The following is an 8,457-nucleotide window of genomic DNA, read 5'->3' on the forward strand; positions in this document are numbered from 1 at the left end:
AGATAATGCTTGCCAAAAAACACGTACTTGTGATATATTTTCCCCCTATTTTACAATGAATGTCTTATATATATATGAGGAAAAAGATTATACGCTTGAAGCGCGTTTGGTTATATATGCTTGAAGAGAGAGAAGCCTTGTGATTGGCTGTAATGGTGTGCCCAATTAATTTTTTTTTAAAAAAGGAAGCGGCGTTACGGAGGGTGCGTCTTAGACGTACCCTCGAAAAAAAATATATGAGAAAACATTTCCTACACACTTGTGTAGGTAAGTTACCTAGGCACTACCTTAAAATACAGTGGCGGCCCAAATTGTTTGGGTGATTCAAATGAATGGTCCTCATATAGATAGGGTGTCCACAAAAAATCAGATCCATAGGATCATTCTAACCATTCAAATTATGGAGGCAAAAAATGGACTAATTTGTGAAGGTTTATACACGTCCATTTTACCTCCACAAATCGTAGGGTTGGGATGATCCTATGGATTTGATTTTTTGTGGACACCCTATCTATGTGAGGACCATTCAAATGAATTGTTTGGATCACCCAAACAATGTGGGCCCCCACTGTATTTTAAGGTAGTGCGTAGGTAACTTACCTACACGAGTGTGTAGGAAATGTTCTCTCTCTCTCTCTCTCTCTATATATATATATATATATATATATATATATATATATATATATATATATAGGAAACTGACTTATGGTGAGCTAGCTTTCCCAATCACATGGGTCCCACATTTTGGGGAGTGATCCAAACCATTCATTTGCAAGGCCTTATCATAGATAGGGGGTGTACCAAAAATCAGCTCCATAGGATCATCCTAACCCCTCCATTTGTCGAGGACAAAAATGGGGCAAATTTGTGTCTGTCCATTTTTGTCCTCCACAAATGGAGGGGTTAGGATGATCCTATGGAGCTGATTTTTGGTACACCCCCCATCTATGTAAGGGACTTTCAAATGAATGGTTTGGATCATCCTAACAAAGTGGGCCCCCATGTGATTGGGCAAGCTAGCTCACCAACAGTTTCCTCATATATATATATATATATATATATATGGAAAGATGTGCGTACTCGGTCGAGTAGATAAGCTTATCTACTCGGTCGGGTTAAAAACAGTGGGGGCCCACATTTTTGGGGTGATCAAAACCATTCATTTGAAAGGCCCTTACCTAGATAGGGTGTCCACCAAAAATCAGCCTCATAGGATCATCCTAACCCATGCAACAGTGGAGGGAAAAATGAGAAAAAATGGACAAACACAGCTTGTCCACAAATCTGCCCAATTTTCCCTCCACTGTTGGATTGGTTAGGATGATCCTATGGGGCTGATTTTTCGTGGACACCTTATCTAGGTAAGGGCCTTTCAAATGAATGATTTGGATCACCCCAAAAATGTGGGCCCCCACTGTTTTTAACCCAACCGAGTAGATAAGCTTATCTACTCGACCGAGTACGCACACCTTTCCCATATATATATATATATATATATATATAGGAAACTGTTGGTGCGCTTAAGCTCACCAAAGTTATGGTGTGCTTAAGCGCCCAATCACATGGGAGCCCACTTTGTTAGGTTGATCCAAAGCATTCATTTTAAAGTAGATAGGGGGTGTACCAAAAATCAGTTCCATAGGATCATCCTAACCCCTCCATTTGTGGAGGACAAAAAATGGGCAGATAAATCTATCATAAGGCCTTGCAAATGAATGGTTTGGATCACCACATGTGATTGGGGAGCTTAAGCGCAAGCGCACCATAGGTTTGGTGCGCTTAAGCTCACTAACAGTTTCCTCATATATATATATATATATATATATATATATATATATATATATATGAGAAAACGGTTCCTACACATATGTGTAGAGAGTTCTCTACACACTAGCTTAAAATACAGTGGGGGCCCACATTGTTTGGGTGATCCAAGCCATCCATTTTAAAGGCCCTCACATAGATAGGGTGTCTACAAAAAATCAGATCCATAGGATCATCCCAACCCTACGATTTGTAGAGGTAAAATGGATGTCTTTAAACCTTCACAAATCAGTCCATTTTTCGCCTCCACAGTTCGAATGGTTAGGATGATCCTATGGATATGATTTTTTGTGGACACCCTATCTATGTGAGGGCCTTAAAAATGAATGGTTTGGATCACCCAAATAATGTGGCCCCCACTGTATTTTAAGCTAGTGTGTAGATAAGTTATCTACACATGTGTGTAGGAACCGTTTTCTCATTGCAAAAAATGGACTGATTTGTAAAGGTTTAAAGACATCCATTTTACCTCCACAAGGGTTGGGATGATCCTATGGATCTGATTTTTTGTAGTCACCCTATCTATGTGAGGGCCTTTAAAATGGATGGCTTGGATCACCCAAACAATGTGGGCCCCCACTGTATTTTAAGCTAGTGTGTAGAGAACTCTCTACACATATGTGTAGGAACCATTTTCTCTCTCTCTCTCTCTCTCTCTATATATATATATATATATATATATATATATATATATATATATGAGGAATAAGATTGTGCACTTGACCGCACCAAGCTTAGGTGCTGTCGAGGGCCCAAAATTCATGTGGGCCCACTTTGTTAGGATGATCCAAAGCATTTATTTGCAAGGCCCTTACATAGATAGGGTGTGTACAAAAAATCAGCTCCATAGGATCATCCTAACCCATCCAAAAGTGGAGGGCAAAATGGACATTGATCGTTTGCTACAAATCTGCCCATTTTTGCCATTCAATTTTGGAGGGGTTAGGATGATCAATGGAGTTGATTTTTTGTACACACCCTATCTATGATGGGGCCTTGCAAATGAATGGTTTTGATCACCACAAAAAACGTGGGACCCATGTGTTTGGGCCCTCGACCGCATATAACCTTATATGCGGTCGATCGCACACTCCTTTTCCTCATATATGTATGTGTGTGTGTGTGTATATATATATGAGGAAAATGATTGTGAGCTTGAAGCTCATATAGCTTATATGAGCATGAGGGCCCAAACACATGGGTCCCACATTTTTTGTGGTGATCCAAACCATTCATTTGCAAGGCCCCATCATAGATAGGGTGTGTACCAAAAACCAGCTCCATTGGATCATCCTATCCCCTCCAAAAGCTGAGGGCAAAAATGGGCAGATTTGTGGCAAACGGTGTCTGTCCATTTTGCCCTCCACTTTTGGATGGATTAGGATGATCCTATGGAACCGATTTTTTGTACACACCCTATCTATGTAAGGGCCTTTCAAATGAATGCTTTGGATCATCCTAACAATGTGGGCCCACATGTGTTTGGGCCCTCAAGCTCATATAAGCTATATGAGCTTCAAGCTCACAATCATTTTCCTCTATATATATATATATATATATATATATATATATATATATATATATATATATATACACACACACACATGAATGCTTTGGATCATCCTAACAATCATTTTCCTCTATAGGAGTTATTTTAACATTCTCTAATTCTTCCATTTGGCCTCCAAAGATCTTTAGCCTATATCAATAATGATTTTTTTCTCTCTTTATTGTAGCCAACAATGTCCAATTTTCTGCCAACCTTGCAGTAAATATATATTTTGTAAGTGGTTTAAGATATCTAATAATAGATGGAGAATCAAACCAACATAAATTCCAAGGCTACGTTGTGGACTCATTTTTGTTATTTGTGGAGGTGCAATCGAGACATGTACATCACTACCAAAAACTCGTAAATGAGAGATATTTGGTTCTTGGCTGACTACAAGTTGCAATGGTGAATATTTATGATAAGCAGTTGGTCTAATGCGGATAAGAGCTGCCGCATGTAATATTGCTTGACCCAGGCAGAAATTGGTAATTTTGTTTTCAAAAGTAATGGTCATGCAATCAATTGAGGTCTTTTAATCAAAGATTTTGCTAGACTATTCTGAGTATGCACATGGTTAACTGGTGCTCAACATTTATACCAATTGACACACAATATTCATTAAATGCTTTTGATGTGCATTATCATGACGAATTGTCTTAACTCGGCAGTCTGAAAACTGTGCTCGTAATTTTATTATTTGACCAAAAAGTTTTGCAAAAGCTACATTGCGAGTAGAAAGAAGACAAATGTATCTGGTTGATGCATCTATCAATACCATAAAGTAATGAAATGGTCCACATGATTGGTGAATGGGGCCACATATATCTCTTAGAAATCTCTCTAAAAATGCTAGGGACTTCCCAAAAACTTTTATTGGAGATGACTTCATAACTAATTTCCCTAGTGAACACGCAGTGCATGAAAATCACGACGAGCGCCACGACAGATCACGTCTTTCAACCTCCCTCTCGACGAATTCCGGATCGAGCGCCTGATTAGCGGTAAGGCGGGCATAGTTAGTTTCTCCTCCAAAAATGACCTCTCCGGTCGGGGAACGCATTAGATATTTACCTAAACCTGGAAATGAATAGCTGACTTCAGCAGGCATAGATACCATAGGCTTTCTATCCAGTACTCTTTCCATCGCCTTAGTGATCCGACGGTGCCGAGTGGAAGGGCCGTCGCTCAACGGATAAAAGTTACTCCGGATATATATATTAACGAATAGCCAAAGCTCAAAGCGCGCACTGCGAGTATGGTGGAGTCGCGAAATTAGTTTGTAACCTGCACCACCCTACCCTCGACTTAATAGAATCTTTTGATTCTTTAATAGATGCCCATTTGAATTAGTGACAAAAGAACTCATGCCAAAGTATAAAAGTTGTGGGATTAGTGAACTCGTGGTTCACAACTATATGGACTCAATTGTTCTAATGCTCGTATTATATAATCCTGAAGAAAGGCAAGTTTTTCCAAGTACATGTGTCTTACATAATACAACTGAAATAATACAAATATATTTTTTACCATGCTCACTAATTTACTGATTCAGATATTGTACAAACATTTGCTTTTACTAATGTTAAATTGGAGAAATATTTTTTATCTTAAAGAATTGTATTTTTCGTAGCACTATTAGCTATGCATGCATGCATCTGCTACACTTATATTCTGAAAAAAATTATTTAAAAAAAAAAAAAACTTGAGATTCAATCTTGAAAAATTAATATCATCTTATAATGACAAATACACATTAAGTATTATTGCAAATTAAATACAAAAGAAGTACAAATAGAAATTGCATACAATATAAAAATGAAAATTATACAGATCCAAAATCATCATTGGATGATTATTGTTTTCATTAGGATCTGTAAGACAATTTCTAACATCATAATAATTCACATTTTTTCCATTCTCTTCATTATCTTGGGTAGTAGCAAAGTTTGTTTCTATCTTCTCCTTGCCTTTTAAGGAAGATTGGTATAGATCTACCAAATGCTTTGCTGTCCGACATGTCTTTGCCCAATGTCCACTCATGCCACTTCTATGCAAGCATCTACATAATGCTTTTGTTGCTTACTTAATTGGCCTTTATATTGAATTTGGATATCATGATTGTGCCACTGATTATGCCACATCAGTGCTTGTACTTCTGTCTTCTGAGGTTCAAAATCGTTACGATTGTAATGTCCATGTCAACTTCCATGTCTTCGTCCTCGACGTTGATTTTGCCAACGACCTCGGCCTTGCGTCACCAATTACATCCCCGCCCACGTTCATTAAATGAAATTGAATTTGCTTCTAGAAATGGGGCGGAACCCGTAGGGCGAGATCTATGTTGTTTTTTCTCTTTTTAATAAACATATATCTCGTATCAAGTCGTGCATCTCTATATGTTCTTTTTGCGATATCTTCTAAATCACACATTTCATCGTTATTTTTCCGCTCGAGCAATATTATGCATTTCTAAACATCTCGTATAACATCATGCATTTATATTGTTTAATTTTTGTGTGATTTTTAAATTTCCTATATTACCTATTCCTTCAATCTTGACAAATCAAATCCTTAAATTGGTGATGCATTGTAATGCTTCTGATACAACGTTCAATTGATGCTGCAGTCGTACCTAAAATAGACAACCTCTTCATTCTCACTTCATTTAGATTAATGGCTCGCCCTCTTTCAAACTTTCTCTTAACATCACGAGCATTCTTGTTCATTTTCTTGGATGCATTCACAATGCATGGAATGCAAGTGTTTTTAAAGCTGCTTCTGCGTATCAAACATAAAAATATCACAAATATTTAGGAGTTGCGAAGGTAAGAAGAGTCAATACATCAAGAAATTATTTATTTGAAGATATGATATAAAAAGAAATGATATGCAACTACTCTCGTATAATAAGATGGGGGCCAAAAAGGTATTCCCTGGCCACCCCTTTAGTGGAAAAGACTAGTCATAAATATAATACGGGGCTACCCCCGGGAGAAGAATAGTGGGTGAATATATCACTTCCATTTTTAAAGGGTCAAAGCAAGTGGACCCAATTTCCACATGCTGTGATGATTAATTGATTATGATAACATTCACCCACAAGCCCTTTGTTTGAGAGTTGCTAGGAAGACCCCTTTTAGAGAGAGGGCTGTTAGGAAACACCCAAACAGGTTTGTCTAAAAGGTGCAATATAAGGGGGTTTGGGACATTGAAGATCTAATGTGGGGCCTATCAGATGGACGGTCCAGATTAGGGGTGCAACTTGGGCGGGCTCAGCCCGAACCCGATGGTTTCAACCCGGGAAAAAGTCGGGTTGGGTTCGGGTTGAGGGCTTGGGCAACCCGACCCGAGTGAACCCCACATTTTTAATAATTTTTTAATTTTTTAAGATAAAGATCTCGGGTTGGGTCGGGTCGGGTTGAAGTCAGGTTGGGTCAGGTTCGGGTTGGCAAAAAGGATTCCTCAGGTCGGGTCAGGTTGAACCTTGTTGGGTTGGAACTCGGGTTGGGTTCGGGTTGACCAAATGGTTGCTCGGGTTGGGCTCGGGTTGGCCTCAACCCGACCCGAGTTGCACCCCTAGTTCCAGATCCATCAAAGATGGGCCCACTTTCTTTGTGCTTCTACATATCAGAAAGTCTATTGGTATTGAAACCCATGAATTTAAGAATTTCCTCACTCGGTGTATAGCCATCTCAACCGTCAAATGTTGCAATGACCCAAAAAACTGATCAATTGTCCAATCACCCAACTTTTGTATGGGATTTTAGTAACCGCATATCAATATCATAAAGTCTATAGATCTAACGCTCATCATCATCCGGTGCAGTGATTGGACGGTTCAGATAAGCCATACACTGAGCTTCGATGTATAGTTACCAAAACAAACAGAATTACTTAATAAAAGGGAGCAAATAGGAAAACAAGATACCTAAACACAGGAAGATAGAATGAATGAAAGCGAAAGCTTGAGAGCACCGAAGACGTTGAATTTCTACCAAGGAAGAAAAATATTTATAGCTGAACTTAGGAAAAGTAGATATAAAATAGTGGAGGAATGATAGATACAAGGGAGCCCTTGCATAAAGAGCCAAAAAAAGGGCTCTCTGATTGGATCCACGTCATCAAATAACTGATTTTACTTTTTCAACTGAGGTAAAAATATAACTGAAAATGATGTGGCTCCAATGAATAGCCCTTGTGCGGCTCTTTATGCAAAGTGCTCCCTTGTATCTATCATTGCTCAAAGTACAGTGTAAAGAGAGCAGAAGAAAAGGAAAAGCATATCACAATCTTGTGGTGGAGATAAAGTTATGTCCCCTCGGGAAGCTTCCCAGAAATTGCCAACGTGAAATTTAGATATACAAACTCAGTGTATAATATTAGATAATAAATAGTTTTTATGTTAGAAAAAATACTAGAGGGGCAGAAGTACGGATGGGGTCCACATATTCGTGAATCCAAACCATTGATTTGCTGAGCCATGCATTTACAGCTCTAATAAATGATCTCTAGCGATTCAATGACTTTTGGCTTATCACAGTAAATGCTCCACAAATCGAAGGGTTAGGATGGCCTGATGAGGTATTAACCAATTATATGAAATTTGGATTGTGGAGCCCCCTTTAATTGGGATCTGCTTGCTGATCGAACGGCTACAATTTGTTAGAGACGTGGGCCTGCTGGTTATATACTGAGTTTGGGTATATCGGAGTATAATATAGATTGCTTTTTGCTCAGTAAAAACTATAAAGTGTAGAGAATCTGTGAGAGGAGTTGTTGGTTGCTTTGATTGCCCCACTTGAAAAGGGTTGTCTTCATCTTTAAGGACACTTCCCAAAAGATATTCCGCTTCATTCTAACTTACGCATTATTGCATTAGGGCTTAAAATACGCACTAGTTGAGAGAGATTTTAAAAGAAAGGAAAACACTTCGAAAACGGAATTCCGTTTGGGAAATTAAAACGGGAGTGACATCACCCTTGATTTGACATTTTTAAAGGTGTATTTACTGTTTTAAAGGAGAATTGAGCCCCTAAATTTGTCTTTTAGTGGACGTGGCTCTAATGTTTGATGCCTTTTTT

General features: G+C 38.5%; 1 long non-coding RNA gene across 1 annotated transcript; it reads right to left on the minus strand.

The window, feature by feature from the left end:
- Positions 1 to 5,091: 5,091 nt before the first annotated feature.
- On the minus strand, positions 5,092 to 7,354 carry LOC143846311 (uncharacterized). Its single transcript, XR_013234744.1, has 2 exons — positions 7,305 to 7,354; positions 5,092 to 6,154 (listed from the first exon to the last, which is right to left on the minus strand). It is a non-coding gene; the product is annotated as an uncharacterized LOC143846311 (long non-coding RNA).
- Positions 7,355 to 8,457: the final 1,103 nt, after the last annotated feature.

This window comes from Tasmannia lanceolata, unplaced genomic scaffold (assembly GCF_043159265.1).
Source record: "Tasmannia lanceolata isolate RefF3 unplaced genomic scaffold, GAP_Taslan_0.1 ptg000015l, whole genome shotgun sequence".
NCBI lineage: Eukaryota > Viridiplantae > Streptophyta > Magnoliopsida > Canellales > Winteraceae > Tasmannia > Tasmannia lanceolata.